General features: G+C 36.6%; 30 non-coding genes across 30 annotated transcripts; all 30 read left to right on the top strand.

Moving 5' to 3' along the window:
* Positions 1–1,090: 1,090 nt before the first annotated feature.
* Trnat-cgu (transfer RNA threonine (anticodon CGU)) lies at positions 1,091–1,163 on the top strand. Its single transcript has one exon. It is a non-coding gene; the product is annotated as a tRNA-Thr (tRNA).
* Positions 1,164–1,796: 633 nt separating this feature from the next.
* On the top strand, positions 1,797–1,869 carry Trnat-cgu (transfer RNA threonine (anticodon CGU)). Its single transcript has one exon. It is a non-coding gene; the product is annotated as a tRNA-Thr (tRNA).
* Positions 1,870–2,085: 216 nt separating this feature from the next.
* Trnag-ccc (transfer RNA glycine (anticodon CCC)) lies at positions 2,086–2,156 on the top strand. Its single transcript has one exon. It is a non-coding gene; the product is annotated as a tRNA-Gly (tRNA).
* A 365-nt stretch (positions 2,157–2,521) lies between these two features.
* Trnat-cgu (transfer RNA threonine (anticodon CGU)) lies at positions 2,522–2,594 on the top strand. Its single transcript has one exon. It is a non-coding gene; the product is annotated as a tRNA-Thr (tRNA).
* Positions 2,595–2,810: 216 nt separating this feature from the next.
* Trnag-ccc (transfer RNA glycine (anticodon CCC)) lies at positions 2,811–2,881 on the top strand. Its single transcript has one exon. It is a non-coding gene; the product is annotated as a tRNA-Gly (tRNA).
* A 365-nt stretch (positions 2,882–3,246) lies between these two features.
* On the top strand, positions 3,247–3,319 carry Trnat-cgu (transfer RNA threonine (anticodon CGU)). The gene has a single exon. It is a non-coding gene; the product is annotated as a tRNA-Thr (tRNA).
* Positions 3,320–3,535: 216 nt separating this feature from the next.
* Trnag-ccc (transfer RNA glycine (anticodon CCC)) lies at positions 3,536–3,606 on the top strand. Its single transcript has one exon. It is a non-coding gene; the product is annotated as a tRNA-Gly (tRNA).
* A 655-nt stretch (positions 3,607–4,261) lies between these two features.
* On the top strand, positions 4,262–4,332 carry Trnag-ccc (transfer RNA glycine (anticodon CCC)). The gene has a single exon. It is a non-coding gene; the product is annotated as a tRNA-Gly (tRNA).
* A 365-nt stretch (positions 4,333–4,697) lies between these two features.
* Trnat-cgu (transfer RNA threonine (anticodon CGU)) lies at positions 4,698–4,770 on the top strand. Its single transcript has one exon. It is a non-coding gene; the product is annotated as a tRNA-Thr (tRNA).
* A 651-nt stretch (positions 4,771–5,421) lies between these two features.
* Trnat-cgu (transfer RNA threonine (anticodon CGU)) lies at positions 5,422–5,494 on the top strand. The gene has a single exon. It is a non-coding gene; the product is annotated as a tRNA-Thr (tRNA).
* A 651-nt stretch (positions 5,495–6,145) lies between these two features.
* Trnat-cgu (transfer RNA threonine (anticodon CGU)) lies at positions 6,146–6,218 on the top strand. Its single transcript has one exon. It is a non-coding gene; the product is annotated as a tRNA-Thr (tRNA).
* A 217-nt stretch (positions 6,219–6,435) lies between these two features.
* Positions 6,436–6,506, top strand: Trnag-ccc (transfer RNA glycine (anticodon CCC)). The gene has a single exon. It is a non-coding gene; the product is annotated as a tRNA-Gly (tRNA).
* Positions 6,507–7,160: 654 nt separating this feature from the next.
* Trnag-ccc (transfer RNA glycine (anticodon CCC)) lies at positions 7,161–7,231 on the top strand. Its single transcript has one exon. It is a non-coding gene; the product is annotated as a tRNA-Gly (tRNA).
* A 365-nt stretch (positions 7,232–7,596) lies between these two features.
* Trnat-cgu (transfer RNA threonine (anticodon CGU)) lies at positions 7,597–7,669 on the top strand. Its single transcript has one exon. It is a non-coding gene; the product is annotated as a tRNA-Thr (tRNA).
* Positions 7,670–8,320: 651 nt separating this feature from the next.
* Positions 8,321–8,393, top strand: Trnat-cgu (transfer RNA threonine (anticodon CGU)). The gene has a single exon. It is a non-coding gene; the product is annotated as a tRNA-Thr (tRNA).
* A 651-nt stretch (positions 8,394–9,044) lies between these two features.
* Trnat-cgu (transfer RNA threonine (anticodon CGU)) lies at positions 9,045–9,117 on the top strand. Its single transcript has one exon. It is a non-coding gene; the product is annotated as a tRNA-Thr (tRNA).
* A 651-nt stretch (positions 9,118–9,768) lies between these two features.
* Trnat-cgu (transfer RNA threonine (anticodon CGU)) lies at positions 9,769–9,841 on the top strand. The gene has a single exon. It is a non-coding gene; the product is annotated as a tRNA-Thr (tRNA).
* Positions 9,842–10,057: 216 nt separating this feature from the next.
* Positions 10,058–10,128, top strand: Trnag-ccc (transfer RNA glycine (anticodon CCC)). Its single transcript has one exon. It is a non-coding gene; the product is annotated as a tRNA-Gly (tRNA).
* Positions 10,129–10,784: 656 nt separating this feature from the next.
* Trnag-ccc (transfer RNA glycine (anticodon CCC)) lies at positions 10,785–10,855 on the top strand. The gene has a single exon. It is a non-coding gene; the product is annotated as a tRNA-Gly (tRNA).
* Positions 10,856–11,219: 364 nt separating this feature from the next.
* Positions 11,220–11,292, top strand: Trnat-cgu (transfer RNA threonine (anticodon CGU)). The gene has a single exon. It is a non-coding gene; the product is annotated as a tRNA-Thr (tRNA).
* A 216-nt stretch (positions 11,293–11,508) lies between these two features.
* Trnag-ccc (transfer RNA glycine (anticodon CCC)) lies at positions 11,509–11,579 on the top strand. Its single transcript has one exon. It is a non-coding gene; the product is annotated as a tRNA-Gly (tRNA).
* Positions 11,580–11,944: 365 nt separating this feature from the next.
* Positions 11,945–12,017, top strand: Trnat-cgu (transfer RNA threonine (anticodon CGU)). The gene has a single exon. It is a non-coding gene; the product is annotated as a tRNA-Thr (tRNA).
* A 652-nt stretch (positions 12,018–12,669) lies between these two features.
* On the top strand, positions 12,670–12,742 carry Trnat-cgu (transfer RNA threonine (anticodon CGU)). The gene has a single exon. It is a non-coding gene; the product is annotated as a tRNA-Thr (tRNA).
* Positions 12,743–13,394: 652 nt separating this feature from the next.
* Positions 13,395–13,467, top strand: Trnat-cgu (transfer RNA threonine (anticodon CGU)). Its single transcript has one exon. It is a non-coding gene; the product is annotated as a tRNA-Thr (tRNA).
* Positions 13,468–13,683: 216 nt separating this feature from the next.
* On the top strand, positions 13,684–13,754 carry Trnag-ccc (transfer RNA glycine (anticodon CCC)). The gene has a single exon. It is a non-coding gene; the product is annotated as a tRNA-Gly (tRNA).
* A 365-nt stretch (positions 13,755–14,119) lies between these two features.
* Positions 14,120–14,192, top strand: Trnat-cgu (transfer RNA threonine (anticodon CGU)). Its single transcript has one exon. It is a non-coding gene; the product is annotated as a tRNA-Thr (tRNA).
* Positions 14,193–14,408: 216 nt separating this feature from the next.
* Trnag-ccc (transfer RNA glycine (anticodon CCC)) lies at positions 14,409–14,479 on the top strand. Its single transcript has one exon. It is a non-coding gene; the product is annotated as a tRNA-Gly (tRNA).
* Positions 14,480–15,135: 656 nt separating this feature from the next.
* On the top strand, positions 15,136–15,206 carry Trnag-ccc (transfer RNA glycine (anticodon CCC)). The gene has a single exon. It is a non-coding gene; the product is annotated as a tRNA-Gly (tRNA).
* Positions 15,207–15,571: 365 nt separating this feature from the next.
* Trnat-cgu (transfer RNA threonine (anticodon CGU)) lies at positions 15,572–15,644 on the top strand. Its single transcript has one exon. It is a non-coding gene; the product is annotated as a tRNA-Thr (tRNA).
* Positions 15,645–15,860: 216 nt separating this feature from the next.
* Positions 15,861–15,931, top strand: Trnag-ccc (transfer RNA glycine (anticodon CCC)). The gene has a single exon. It is a non-coding gene; the product is annotated as a tRNA-Gly (tRNA).
* Positions 15,932–16,315: the final 384 nt, after the last annotated feature.

Genomic DNA, 16,315 nt, shown 5'->3' with positions numbered 1-16,315 from the left:
GCAAATTTTTGCCACCTTTTACACTCTTCAAAATTAAAATACTAATAAAAAAAAGTTTTAAGGTTAATTTCTTTTCATGTAGATATTTTTTTCTTTCACGAATGCACCAAGCGGTTACTATATGTATATGTATGTATGTTTGATTTCAACCTTACCTATTTACTAGCTACAGAATTTGCACTTTCGTGGGTTTTAGCCAAAGCATCATATTACTACTTTGATTGGCTAAATACATGCTTTCCTTTAAAAGGGAACTGAACAAAATGAGTTTTCTAGTATTCTATCCTGAATTTGGCTTTTTACATCAAATTTAGAGAGAAATTTTGCCTGATGAACATATACTACATTAAGCGAAAGATGCGTCAAAGCCCCTATAGCTCAGTGGTTAGAGCACTGGTCTCGTAAACCAGGGGTCGTGAGTTCGACTCTCACTGGGGCAGATTTTGCCACCTTTTTACGCAAAACTTCTTGCTTTTAACAAATTTTTGTTCCTATTGCCCGTAACAGTTTTTCTCGATTCAACTACAGGTCTGTTGCAAGAATGTTAGATGTATATGACAAGTTGATTTATTTTGTGGTGAACAGTAGACAAGTTGCAGTATCACAGGGTACCCGTATATATAGAAATAGATAAAATTCACTTCTTCATATTGAAGCCCCGCTGGTGTAGTGGTATCATGCAAGATTCCCATTCTTGCGACCCGGGTTCGATTCCCGGGCGGCGCAATTTTTGCCACCTTTTACACTCTTCAAAAATTAAAATACTAATAAAAAAAAGTTTTAAGGTTAATTTCTTTTCATGTAGATATTTTTTTCTTTCACGAATGCACCAAGCGGTTACTATATGTATATGTATGTATGTTTGATTTCAACCTTACCTATTTACTAGCTACAGAATTTGCACTTTCGTGGGTTTTAGCCAAAGCATCATATTACTACTTTGATTGGCTAAATACATGCTTTCCTTTAAAAGGGAACTGAACAAAATGAGTTTTCTAGTATTCTATCCTGAATTTGGCTTTTTACATCAAATTTAGAGAGAAATTTTGCCTGATGAACATATACTACATTAAGCGAAAGATGCGTCAAAGCCCCTATAGCTCAGTGGTTAGAGCACTGGTCTCGTAAACCAGGGGTCGTGAGTTCGACTCTCACTGGGGGCAGATTTTGCCACCTTTTTACGCAAAACTTCTTGCTTTTAACAAATTTTTGTTCCTATTGCCCGTAACAGTTTTTCTCGATTCAACTACAGGTCTGTTGCAAGAATGTTAGATGTATATGACAAGTTGATTTATTTTGTGGTGAACAGTAGACAAGTTGCAGTATCACAGGGTACCCGTATATATAGAAATAGATAAAATTCACTTCTTCATATTGAAGCGCCGCTGGTGTAGTGGTATCATCTTGCGACCCGGGTTCGATTCCCGGGCGGCGCAAATTTTTGCCACCTTTTACACTCTTCAAAAATTAAAATACTAATAAAGTTTTAAGGTTAATTTCTTTTCATGTAGATATTTTTTTCTTTCACGAATGCACCAAGCGGTTACTATATGTATATGTATGTATGTTTGATTTCAACCTTACCTATTTACTAGCTACAGAATTTGCACTTTCGTGGGTTTTAGCCAAAGCATCATATTACTACTTTGATTGGCTAAATACATGCTTTCCTTTAAAAGGGAACTGAACAAAATGAGTTTTCTAGTATTCTATCCTGAATTTGGCTTTTTACATCAAATTTAGAGAGAAATTTTGCCTGATGAACATATACTACATTAAGCGAAAGATGCGTCAAAGCCCCTATAGCTCAGTGGTTAGAGCACTGGTCTCGTAAACCAGGGGTCGTGAGTTCGACTCTCACTGGGGGCAGATTTTGCCACCTTTTTACGCAAAACTTCTTGCTTTTAACAAATTTTTGTTCCTATTGCCCGTAACAGTTTTTCTCGATTCAACTACAGGTCTGTTGCAAGAATGTTAGATGTATATGACAAGTTGATTTATTTTGTGGTGAACAGTAGACAAGTTGCAGTATCACAGGGTACCCGTATATATAGAAATAGATAAAATTCACTTCTTCATATTGAAGCGCCGCTGGTGTAGTGGTATCATGCAAGATTCCCATTCTTGCGACCCGGGTTCGATTCCCGGGCGGCGCAAATTTTTGCCACCTTTTACACTCTTCAAAAATTAAAATACTAATAAAAAAAAGTTTTAAGGTTAATTTCTTTTCATGTAGATATTTTTTTCTTTCACGAATGCACCAAGCGGTTACTATATGTATATGTATGTATGTTTGATTTCAACCTTACCTATTTACTAGCTACAGAATTTGCACTTTCGTGGGTTTTAGCCAAAGCATCATATTACTACTTTGATTGGCTAAATACATGCTTTCCTTTAAAAGGGAACTGAACAAAATGAGTTTTCTAGTATTCTATCCTGAATTTGGCTTTTTACATCAAATTTAGAGAGAAATTTTGCCTGATGAACATATACTACATTAAGCGAAAGATGCGTCAAAGCCCCTATAGCTCAGTGGTTAGAGCACTGGTCTCGTAAACCAGGGGTCGTGAGTTCGACTCTCACTGGGGGCAGATTTTGCCACCTTTTTACGCAAAACTTCTTGCTTTTAACAAATTTTTGTTCCTATTGCCCGTAACAGTTTTTCTCGATTCAACTACAGGTCTGTTGCAAGAATGTTAGATGTATATGACAAGTTGATTTATTTTGTGGTGAACAGTAGACAAGTTGCAGTATCACAGGTACCCCGTATATATAGAAATAGATAAAATTCACTTCTTCATATTGAAGCGCCGCTGGTGTAGTGGTATCATGCAAGATTCCCATTCTTGCGACCCGGGTTCGATTCCCGGGCGGCGCAAATTTTTGCCACCTTTTACACTCTTCAAAAATTAAAATACTAATAAAAAAAAGTTTTAAGGTTAATTTCTTTTCATGTAGATATTTTTTTCTTTCACGAATGCACCAAGCGGTTACTATATGTATATGTATGTATGTTTGATTTCAACCTTACCTATTTACTAGCTACAGAATTTGCACTTTCGTGGGTTTTAGCCAAAGCATCATATTACTACTTTGATTGGCTAAATACATGCTTTCCTTTAAAAGGGAACTGAACAAAATGAGTTTTCTAGTATTCTATCCTGAATTTGGCTTTTTACATCAAATTTAGAGAGAAATTTTGCCTGATGAACATATACTACATTAAGCGAAAGATGCGTCAAAGCCCCTATAGCTCAGTGGTTAGAGCACTGGTCTCGTAAACCAGGGGTCGTGAGTTCGACTCTCACTGGGGGCAGATTTTGCCACCTTTTTACGCAAAACTTCTTGCTTTTAACAAATTTTTGTTCCTATTGCCCGTAACAGTTTTTCTCGATTCAACTACAGGTCTGTTGCAAGAATGTTAGATGTATATGACAAGTTGATTTATTTTGTGGTGAACAGTAGACAAGTTGCAGTATCACAGGGTACCCGTATATATAGAAATAGATAAAATTCACTTCTTCATATTGAAGCGCCGCTGGTGTAGTGGTATCATGCAAGATTCCCATTCTTGCGACCCGGGTTCGATTCCCGGGCGGCGCAAATTTTTGCCACCTTTTACACTCTTCAAAAATTAAAATACTAATAAAAAAAAGTTTTAAGGTTAATTTCTTTTCATGTAGATATTTTTTTCTTTCACGAATGCACCAAGCGGTTACTATATGTATATGTATGTATGTTTGATTTCAACCTTACCTATTTACTAGCTACAGAATTTGCACTTTCGTGGGTTTTAGCCAAAGCATCATATTACTACTTTGATTGGCTAAATACATGCTTTCCTTTAAAAGGGAACTGAACAAAATGCGTTTTCTAGTATTCTATCCTGAATTTGGCTTTTTACATCAAATTTAGAGAGAAATTTTGCCTGATGAACATATACTACATTAAGCGAAAGATGCGTCAAAGCCCCTATAGCTCAGTGGTTAGAGCACTGGTCTCGTAAACCAGGGGGTCGTGAGTTCGACTCTCACTGGGGCAGATTTTGCCACCTTTTTTACGCAAAACTTCTTGCTTTTAACAAATTTTTGTTCCTATTGCCCGTAACAGTTTTTCTCGATTCAACTACAGGTCTGTTGCAAGAATGTTAGATGTATATGACAAGTTGATTTATTTTGTGGTGAACAGTAGACAAGTTGCAGTATCACAGGGTACCCGTATATATAGAAATAGATAAAATTCACTTCTTCATATTGAAGCGCCGCTGGTGTAGTGGTATCATGCAAGATTCCCATTCTTGCGACCCGGGTTCGATTCCCGGGCGGCGCAAATTTTTGCCACCTTTTACACTCTTCAAAAATTAAAATACTAATAAAAAAAAGTTTTAAGGTTAATTTCTTTTCATGTAGATATTTTTTTCTTTCACGAATGCACCAAGCGGTTACTATATGTATATGTATGTATGTTTGATTTCAACCTTACCTATTTACTAGCTACAGAATTTGCACTTTCGTGGGTTTTAGCCAAAGCATCATATTACTACTTTGATTGGCTAAATACATGCTTTCCTTTAAAAGGGAACTGAACAAAATGAGTTTTCTAGTATTCTATCCTGAATTTGGCTTTTTACATCAAATTTAGAGAGAAATTTTGCCTGATGAACATATACTACATTAAGCGAAAGATGCGTCAAAGCCCCTATAGCTCAGTGGTTAGAGCACTGGTCTCGTAAACCAGGGGTCGTGAGTTCGACTCTCACTGGGGGCAGATTTTGCCACCTTTTACGCAAAACTTCTTGCTTTTAACAAATTTTTGTTCCTATTGCCCGTAACAGTTTTTCTCGATTCAACTACAGGTCTGTTGCAAGAATGTTAGATGTATATGACAAGTTGATTTATTTTGTGGTGAACAGTAGACAAGTTGCAGTATCACAGGGTACCCGTATATATAGAAATAGATAAAATTCACTTCTTCATATTGAAGCGCCGCTGGTGTAGTGGTATTATGCAAGATTCCCATTCTTGCGACCCGGGTTCGATTCCCGGGCGGCGCAAATTTTTGCCACCTTTTACACTCTTCAAAAATTAAAATACTAATAAAAAAAAGTTTTAAGGTTAATTTCTTTTCATGTAGATATTTTTTTCTTTCACGAATGCACCAAGCGGTTACTATATGTATATGTATGTATGTTTGATTTCAACCTTACCTATTTACTAGCTACAGAATTTGCACTTTCGTGGGTTTTAGCCAAAGCATCATATTACTACTTTGATTGGCTAAATACATGCTTTCCTTTAAAAGGGAACTGAACAAAATGAGTTTTCTAGTATTCTATCCTGAATTTGGCTTTTTACATCAAATTTAGAGAGAAATTTTGCCTGATGAACATATACTACATTAAGCGAAAGATGCGTCAAAGCCCCTATAGCTCAGTGGTTAGAGCACTGGTCTCGTAAACCAGGGGTCGTGAGTTCGACTCTCACTGGGGGCAGATTTTGCCACCTTTTTACGCAAAACTTCTTGCTTTTAACAAATTTTTGTTCCTATTGCCCGTAACAGTTTTTCTCGATTCAACTACAGGTCTGTTGCAAGAATGTTAGATGTATATGACAAGTTGATTTATTTTGTGGTGAACAGTAGACAAGTTGCAGTATCACAGGGTACCCGTATATATAGAAATAGATAAAATTCACTTCTTCATATTGAAGCCCCGCTGGTGTAGTGGTATCATGCAAGATTCCCATTCTTGCGACCCGGGTTCGATTCCCGGGCGGCGCAAATTTTTGCCACCTTTTACACTCTTCAAAAATTAAAATACTAATAAAAAAAAGTTTTAAGGTTAATTTCTTTTCATGTAGATATTTTTTTCTTTCACGAATCACCAAGCGGTTACTATATGTATATGTATGTATGTTTGATTTCAACCTTACCTATTTACTAGCTACAGAATTTGCACTTTCGTGGGTTTTAGCCAAAGCATCATATTACTACTTTGATTGGCTAAATACATGCTTTCCTTTAAAAGGGAACTGAACAAAATGAGTTTTCTAGTATTCTATCCTGAATTTGGCTTTTTACATCAAATTTAGAGAGAAATTTTGCCTGATGAACATATACTACATTAAGCGAAAGATGCGTCAAAGCCCCTATAGCTCAGTGGTTAGAGCACTGGTCTCGTAAACCAGGGGTCGTGAGTTCGACTCTCACTGGGGGCAGATTTTGCCACCTTTTTACGCAAAACTTCTTGCTTTTAACAAATTTTTGTTCCTATTGCCCGTAACAGTTTTTTCTCGATTCAACTACAGGTCTGTTGCAAGAATGTTAGATGTATATGACAAGTTGATTTATTTTGTGGTGAACAGTAGACAAGTTGCAGTATCACAGGGTACCCGTATATATAGAAATAGATAAAATTCACTTCTTCATATTGAAGCGCCGCTGGTGTAGTGGTATCATGCAAGATTCCCATTCTTGCGACCCGGGTTCGATTCCCGGGCGGCGCAAATTTTTGCCACCTTTTACACTCTTCAAAAATTAAAATACTAATAAAAAAAAGTTTTAAGGTTAATTTCTTTTCATGTAGATATTTTTTTCTTTCACGAATGCACCAAGCGGTTACTATATGTATATGTATGTATGTTTGATTTCAACCTTACCTATTTACTAGCTACAGAATTTGCACTTTCGTGGGTTTTAGCCAAAGCATCATATTACTACTTTGATTGGCTAAATACATGCTTTCCTTTAAAAGGGAACTGAACAAAATGAGTTTTCTAGTATTCTATCCTGAATTGGCTTTTTACATCAAATTTAGAGAGAAATTTTGCCTGATGAACATATACTACATTAAGCGAAAGATGCGTCAAAGCCCCTATAGCTCAGTGGTTAGAGCACTGGTCTCGTAAACCAGGGGGTCGTGAGTTCGACTCTCACTGGGGGCAGATTTTGCCACCTTTTTACGCAAAACTTCTTGCTTTTAACAAATTTTTGTTCCTATTGCCCGTAACAGTTTTTCTCGATTCAACTACAGGTCTGTTGCAAGAATGTTAGATGTATATGACAAGTTGATTTATTTTGTGGTGAACAGTAGACAAGTTGCAGTATCACAGGGTACCCGTATATATAGAAATAGATAAAATTCACTTCTTCATATTGAAGCGCCGCTGGTGTAGTGGTATCATGCAAGATTCCCATTCTTGCGACCCGGGTTCGATTCCCGGGCGGCGCAAATTTTTGCCACCTTTTACACTCTTCAAAAATTAAAATACTAATAAAAAAAAGTTTTAAGGTTAATTTCTTTTCATGTAGATATTTTTTTCTTTCACGAATGCACCAAGCGGTTACTATATGTATATGTATGTATGTTTGATTTCAACCTTACCTATTTACTAGCTACAGAATTTGCACTTTCGTGGGTTTTAGCCAAAGCATCATATTACTACTTTGATTGGCTAAATACATGCTTTCCTTTAAAAGGGAACTGAACAAAATGCGTTTTCTAGTATTCTATCCTGAATTTGGCTTTTTACATCAAATTTAGAGAGAAATTTTGCCTGATGAACATATACTACATTAAGCGAAAGATGCGTCAAAGCCCCTATAGCTCAGTGGTTAGAGCACTGGTCTCGTAAACCAGGGGTCGTGAGTTCGACTCTCACTGGGGGCAGATTTTGCCACCTTTTTACGCAAAACTTCTTGCTTTTAACAAATTTTTGTTCCTATTGCCCGTAACAGTTTTTCTCGATTCAACTACAGGTCTGTTGCAAGAATGTTAGATGTATATGACAAGTTGATTTATTTTGTGGTGAACAGTAGACAAGTTGCAGTATCACAGGGTACCCGTATATATAGAAATAGATAAAATTCACTTCTTCATATTGAAGCGCCGCTGGTGTAGTGGTATCATGCAAGATTCCCATTCTTGCGACCCGGGTTCGATTCCGGGCGGCGCAAATTTTTGCCACCTTTTACACTCTTCAAAAATTAAAATACTAATAAAAAAAAGTTTTAAGGTTAATTTCTTTTCATGTAGATATTTTTTTCTTTCACGAATGCACCAAGCGGTTACTATATGTATATGTATGTATGTTTGATTTCAACCTTACCTATTTACTAGCTACAGAATTTGCACTTTCGTGGGTTTTAGCCAAAGCATCATATTACTACTTTGATTGGCTAAATACATGCTTTCCTTTAAAAGGGAACTGAACAAAATGAGTTTTCTAGTATTCTATCCTGAATTTGGCTTTTTACATCAAATTTAGAGAGAAATTTTGCCTGATGAACATATACTACATTAAGCGAAAGATGCGTCAAAGCCCCTATAGCTCAGTGGTTAGAGCACTGGTCTCGTAAACCAGGGGTCGTGAGTTCGACTCTCACTGGGGGCAGATTTTGCCACCTTTTTACGCAAAACTTCTTGCTTTTAACAATTTTTGTTCCTATTGCCCGTAACAGTTTTTCTCGATTCAACTACAGGTCTGTTGCAAGAATGTTAGATGTATATGACAAGTTGATTTATTTTGTGGTGAACAGTAGACAAGTTGCAGTATCACAGGGTACCCGTATATATAGAAATAGATAAAATTCACTTCTTCATATTGAAGCGCCGCTGGTGTAGTGGTATTATGCAAGATTCCCATTCTTGCGACCCGGGTTCGATTCCCGGGCGGCGCAAATTTTTGCCACCTTTTACACTCTTCAAAAATTAAAATACTAATAAAAAAAAGTTTTAAGGTTAATTTCTTTTCATGTAGATATTTTTTTCTTTCACGAATGCACCAAGCGGTTACTATATGTATATGTATGTATGTTTGATTTCAACCTTACCTATTTACTAGCTACAGAATTTGCACTTTCGTGGGTTTTAGCCAAAGCATCATATTACTACTTTGATTGGCTAAATACATGCTTTCCTTTAAAAGGGAACTGAACAAAATGAGTTTTCTAGTATTCTATCCTGAATTTGGCTTTTTACATCAAATTTAGAGAGAAATTTTGCCTGATGAACATATACTACATTAAGCGAAAGATGCGTCAAAGCCCCTATAGCTCAGTGGTTAGAGCACTGGTCTCGTAAACCAGGGGTCGTGAGTTCGACTCTCACTGGGGGCAGATTTTGCCACCTTTTTACGCAAAACTTCTTGCTTTTAACAAATTTTTGTTCCTATTGCCCGTAACAGTTTTTCTCGATTCAACTACAGGTCTGTTGCAAGAATGTTAGATGTATATGACAAGTTGATTTATTTTGTGGTGAACAGTAGACAAGTTGCAGTATCACAGGGTACCCGTATATATAGAAATAGATAAAATTCACTTCTTCATATTGAAGCCCCGCTGGTGTAGTGGTATCATGCAAGATTCCCATTCTTGCGACCCGGGTTCGATTCCCGGGCGGCGCAAATTTTTGCCACCTTTTACACTCTTCAAAATTAAAATACTAATAAAAAAAAGTTTTAAGGTTAATTTCTTTTCATGTAGATATTTTTTTCTTTCACGAATGCACCAAGCGGTTACTATATGTATATGTATGTATGTTTGATTTCAACCTTACCTATTTACTAGCTACAGAATTTGCACTTTCGTGGGTTTTAGCCAAAGCATCATATTACTACTTTGATTGGCTAAATACATGCTTTCCTTTAAAAGGGAACTGAACAAAATGAGTTTTCTAGTATTCTATCCTGAATTTGGCTTTTTACATCAAATTTAGAGAGAAATTTTGCCTGATGAACATATACTACATTAAGCGAAAGATGCGTCAAAGCCCCTATAGCTCAGTGGTTAGAGCACTGGTCTCGTAAACCAGGGGTCGTGAGTTCGACTCTCACTGGGGGCAGATTTTGCCACCTTTTTACGCAAAACTTCTTGCTTTTAACAAATTTTTGTTCCTATTGCCCGTAACAGTTTTTCTCGATTCAACTACAGGTCTGTTGCAAGAATGTTAGATGTATATGACAAGTTGATTTATTTTGTGGTGAACAGTAGACAAGTTGCAGTATCACAGGGTACCCGTATATATAGAAATAGATAAAATTCACTTCTTCATATTGAAGCGCCGCTGGTGTAGTGGTATCATGCAAGATTCCCATTCTTGCGACCCGGGTTCGATTCCCGGGCGGCGCAAATTTTTGCCACCTTTTACACTCTTCAAAAATTAAAATACTAATAAAAAAAAGTTTTAAGGTTAATTTCTTTTCATGTAGATATTTTTTTCTTTCACGAATGCACCAAGCGGTTTACTATATGTATATGTATGTATGTTTGATTTCAACCTTACCTATTTACTAGCTACAGAATTTGCACTTTCGTGGGTTTTAGCCAAAGCATCATATTACTACTTTGATTGGCTAAATACATGCTTTCCTTTAAAAGGGAACTGAACAAAATGAGTTTTCTAGTATTCTATCCTGAATTTGGCTTTTTACATCAAATTTAGAGAGAAATTTTGCCTGATGAACATATACTACATTAAGCGAAAGATGCGTCAAAGCCCCTATAGCTCAGTGGTTAGAGCACTGGTCTCGTAAACCAGGGGTCGTGAGTTCGACTCTCACTGGTGGGCAGATTTTGCCACCTTTTTACGCAAAACTTCTTGCTTTTAACAAATTTTTGTTCCTATTGCCCGTAACAGTTTTTCTCGATTCAACTACAGGTCTGTTGCAAGAATGTTAGATGTATATGACAAGTTGATTTATTTTGTGGTGAACAGTAGACAAGTTGCAGTATCACAGGGTACCCGTATATATAGAAATAGATAAAATTCACTTCTTCATATTGAAGCGCCGCTGGTGTAGTGGTATCATGCAAGATTCCCATTCTTGCGACCCGGGTTCGATTCCCGGGCGGCGCAAATTTTTGCCACCTTTTACACTCTTCAAAAATTAAATACTAATAAAAAAAAGTTTTAAGGTTAATTTCTTTTCATGTAGATATTTTTTTCTTTCACGAATGCACCAAGCGGTTACTATATGTATATGTATGTATGTTTGATTTCAACCTTACCTATTTACTAGCTACAGAATTTGCACTTTCGTGGGTTTTAGCCAAAGCATCATATTACTACTTTGATTGGCTAAATACATGCTTTCCTTTAAAAGGGAACTGAACAAAATGCGTTTTCTAGTATTCTATCCTGAATTTGGCTTTTTACATCAAATTTAGAGAGAAATTTTGCCTGATGAACATATACTACATTAAGCGAAAGATGCGTCAAAGCCCCTATAGCTCAGTGGTTAGAGCACTGGTCTCGTAAACCAGGGGTCGTGAGTTCGACTCTCACTGGGGGCAGATTTTGCCACCTTTTTACGCAAAACTTCTTGCTTTTAACAAATTTTTGTTCCTATTGCCCGTAACAGTTTTTCTCGATTCAACTACAGGTCTGTTGCAAGAATGTTAGATGTATATGACAAGTTGATTTATTTTGTGGTGAACAGTAGACAAGTTGCAGTATCACAGGGTACCCGTATATATAGAAATAGATAAAATTCACTTCTTCATATTGAAGCGCCGCTGGTGTAGTGGTATCATGCAAGATTCCCATTCTTGCGACCCGGGTTCGATTCCCGGGCGGCGCAAATTTTTGCCACCTTTTACACTCTTCAAAAATTAAAATACTAATAAAAAAAAGTTTTAAGGTTAATTTCTTTTCATGTAGATATTTTTTTCTTTCACGAATGCACCAAGCGGTTACTATATGTATATGTATGTATGTTTGATTTCAACCTTACCTATTTACTAGCTACAGAATTTGCACTTTCGTGGGTTTTAGCCAAAGCATCATATTACTACTTTGATTGGCTAAATACATGCTTTCCTTTAAAAGGGAACTGAACAAAATGAGTTTTCTAGTATTCTATCCTGAATTTGGCTTTTTACATCAAATTTAGAGAGAAATTTTGCCTGATGAACATATACTACATTAAGCGAAAGATGCGTCAAAGCCCCTATAGCTCAGTGGTTAGAGCACTGGTCTCGTAAACCAGGGGTCGTGAGTTCGACTCTCACTGGGGGCAGATTTTGCCACCTTTTTACGCAAAACTTCTTGCTTTTAACAAATTTTTGTTCCTATTGCCCGTAACAGTTTTTCTCGATTCAACTACAGGTCTGTTGCAAGAATGTTAGATGTATATGACAAGTTGATTTATTTTGTGGTGAACAGTAGACAAGTTGCAGTATCACAGGGTACCCGTATATATAGAAATAGATAAAATTCACTTCTTCATATTGAAGCGCCGCTGGTGTAGTGGTATTATGCAAGATTCCCATTCTTGCGACCCGGGTTCGATTCCCGGGCGGCGCAAATTTTTGCCACCTTTTACACTCTTCAAAAATTAAAATTACTAATAAAAAAAGTTTTAAGGTTAATTTCTTTTCATGTAGATATTTTTTTCTTTCACGAATGCACCAAGCGGTTACTATATGTATATGTATGTATGTTTGATTTCAACCTTACCTATTTACTAGCTACAGAATTTGCACTTTCGTGGGTTTTAGCCAAAGCATCATATTACTACTTTGATTGGCTAAATACATGCTTTCCTTTAAAAGGGAACTGAACAAAATGAGTTTTCTAGTATTCTATCCTGAATTTGGCTTTTTACATCAAATTTAGAGAGAAATTTTGCCTGATGAACATATACTACATTAAGCGAAAGATGCGTCAAAGCCCCTATAGCTCAGTGGTTAGAGCACTGGTCTCGTAAACCAGGGGTCGTGAGTTCGACTCTCACTGGGGGCAGATTTTGCCACCTTTTTACGCAAAACTTCTTGCTTTTAACAAATTTTTGTTCCTATTGCCCGTAACAGTTTTTCTCGATTCAACTACAGGTCTGTTGCAAGAATGTTAGATGTATATGACAAGTTGATTTATTTTGTGGTGAACAGTAGACAAGTTGCAGTATCACAGGGTACCCGTATATATAGAAATAGATAAAATTCACTTCTTCATATTGAAGCCCCGCTGGTGTAGTGGTATCATGCAAGATTCCCATTCTTGCGACCCGGGTTCGATTCCCGGGCGGCGCAAATTTTTGCCACCTTTTACACTCTTCAAAAATTAAAATACTAATAAAAAAAAGTTTTAAGGTTAATTTCTTTTCATGTAGATATTTTTTTCTTTCACGAATGCACCAAGCGGTTACTATATGTATATGTATGTATGTTTGATTTCAACCTTACCTATTTACTAGCTACAGAATTTGCACTTTCGTGGGTTTTAGCCAAAGCATCATATTACTACTTTGATTGGCTAAATACATGCTTTCCTTTAAAAGGGAACTGAACAAAATGAGTTTTCTAGTATTCTATCCTGAATTTGGCTTTTTACATCAAATTTAGAGAGAAATTTTGCCTGATGAACATATACTACATTAAGCGAAAGATGCGTCAAAGCCCCTATAGCTCAGTGGTTAGAGCACTGGTCTCGTAAACCAGGGGTCGTGAGTTCGACTCTCACTGGGGGCAGATTTTGCCACCTTTTTACGCAAAACTTCTTGCTTTTAACAAATTTTTGTTCCTATTGCCCGTAACAGTTTTTCTCGATTCAACTACAGGTCTGTTGCAAGAATGTTAGATGTATATGACAAGTTGATTTATTTTGTGGTGAACAGTAGACAAGTTGCAGTATCACAGGGTACCCGTATATATAGAAATAGATAAAATTCACTTCTTCATATTGAAGCGCCGCTGGTGTAGTGGTATCATGCAAGATTCCCATTCTTGCGACCCGGGTTCGATTCCCGGGCGGCGCAAATTTTTGCCACCTTTTACACTCTTCAAAAATTAAAATACTAATAAAAAAAAGTTTTAAGGTTAATTTCTTTTCATGTAGATATTTTTTTCTTTCACGAATGCACCAAGCGGTTACTATATGTATATGTATGTATGTTTGATTTCAACCTTACCTATTTACTAGCTACAGAATTTGCACTTTCGTGGGTTTTAGCCAAAGCATCATATTACTACTTTGATTGGCTAAATACATGCTTTCCTTTAAAAGGGAACTGAACAAAATGAGTTTTCTAGTATTCTATCCTGAATTTGGCTTTTTACATCAAATTTAGAGAGAAATTTTGCCTGATGAACATATACTACATTAAGCGAAAGATGCGTCAAAGCCCCTATAGCTCAGTGGTTAGAGCACTGGTCTCGTAAACCAGGGGTCGTGAGTTCGACTCTCACTGGGGGCAGATTTTGCCACCTTTTTACGCAAAACTTCTTGCTTTTAACAAATTTTTGTTCCTATTGCCCGTAACAGTTTTTCTCGATTCAACTACAGGTCTGTTGCAAGAATGTTAGATGTATATGACAAGTTGATTTATTTTGTGGTGAACAGTAGACAAGTTGCAGTATCACAGGGTACCCGTATATATAGAAATAGATAAAATTCACTTCTTCATATTGAAGCGCCGCTGGTGTAGTGGTATCATGCAAGATTCCCATTCTTGCGACCCGGGTTCGATTCCCGGGCGGCGCAAATTTTTGCCACCTTTTACACTCTTCAAAAAATTAAAATACTAATAAAAAAAAGTTTTAAGGTTAATTTCTTTTCATGTAGATATTTTTTTCTTTCACGAATGCACCAAGCGGTTACTATATGTATATGTATGTATGTTTGATTTCAACCTTACCTATTTACTAGCTACAGAATTTGCACTTTCGTGGGTTTTAGCCAAAGCATCATATTACTACTTTGATTGGCTAAATACATGCTTTCCTTTAAAAGGGAACTGAACAAAATGAGTTTTCTAGTATTCTATCCTGAATTTGGCTTTTTACATCAAATTTAGAGAGAAATTTTGCCTGATGAACATATACTACATTAAGCGAAAGATGCGTCAAAGCCCCTATAGCTCAGTGGTTAGAGCACTGGTCTCGTAAACCAGGGGTCGTGAGTTCGACTCTCACTGGGGGGCAGATTTTGCCACCTTTTTACGCAAAACTTCTTGCTTTTAACAAATTTTTGTTCCTATTGCCCGTAACAGTTTTTCTCGATTCAACTACAGGTCTGTTGCAAGAATGTTAGATGTATATGACAAGTTGATTTATTTTGTGGTGAACAGTAGACAAGTTGCAGTATCACAGGGTACCCGTATATATAGAAATAGATAAAATTCACTTCTTCATATTGAAGCGCCGCTGGTGTAGTGGTATCATGCAAGATTCCCATTCTTGCGACCCGGGTTCGATTCCCGGGCGGCGCAAATTTTTGCCACCTTTTACACTCTTCAAAAATTAAAATACTAATAAAAAAAAGTTTTAAGGTTAATTTCTTTTCATGTAGATATTTTTTTCTTTCACGAATGCACCAAGCGGTTACTATATGTATATGTATGTATGTTTGATTTCAACCTTACCTATTTACTAGCTACAGAATTTGCACTTTCGTGGGTTTTAGCCAAAGCATCATATTACTACTTTGATTGGCTAAATACATGCTTTCCTTTAAAAGGGAACTGAACAAAATGAGTTTTCTAGTATTCTATCCTGAATTTGGCTTTTTACATCAAATTTAGAGAGAAATTTTGCCTGATGAACATATACTACATTAAGCGAAAGATGCGTCAAAGCCCCTATAGCTCAGTGGTTAGAGCACTGGTCTCGTAAACCAGGGGTCGTGAGTTCGACTCTCACTGGGGGCAGATTTTGCCACCTTTTTACGCAAAACTTCTTGCTTTTAACAAATTTTTGTTCCTATTGCCCGTAACAGTTTTTCTCGATTCAACTACAGGTCTGTTGCAAGAATGTTAGATGTATATGACAAGTTGATTTATTTTGTGGTGAACAGTAGACAAGTTGCAGTATCACAGGGTACCCGTATATATAGAAATAGATAAAATTCACTTCTTCATATTGAAGCGCCGCTGGTGTAGTGGTATCATGCAAGATTCCCATTCTTGCGACCCGGGTTCGATTCCCGGGCGGCGCAAATTTTTGCCACCTTTTACACTCTTCAAAAATTAAAATACTAATAAAAAAAAGTTTTAAGGTTAATTTCTTTTCATGTAGATATTTTTTTCTTTCACGAATGCACCAAGCGGTTACTATATGTATATGTATGTATGTTTGATTTCAACCTTACCTATTTACTAGCTACAGAATTTGCACTTTCGTGGGTTTTAGCCAAAGCATCATATTACTACTTTGATTGGCTAAATACATGCTTTCCTTTAAAAGGGAACTGAACAAAATGAGTTTTCTAGTATTCTATCCTGAATTTGGCTTTTTACATCAAATTTAGAGAGAAATTTTGCCTGATGAACATATACTACATTAAGCGAAAGATGCGTCAAAGCCCCTATAGCTCAGTGGT

Source organism: Mytilus edulis, unplaced genomic scaffold, assembly GCF_963676685.1.
Source record: "Mytilus edulis unplaced genomic scaffold, xbMytEdul2.2 SCAFFOLD_2224, whole genome shotgun sequence".
NCBI lineage: Eukaryota > Metazoa > Mollusca > Bivalvia > Mytilida > Mytilidae > Mytilus > Mytilus edulis.
This window is presented reverse-complemented; position numbering and strand designations above follow the sequence as displayed.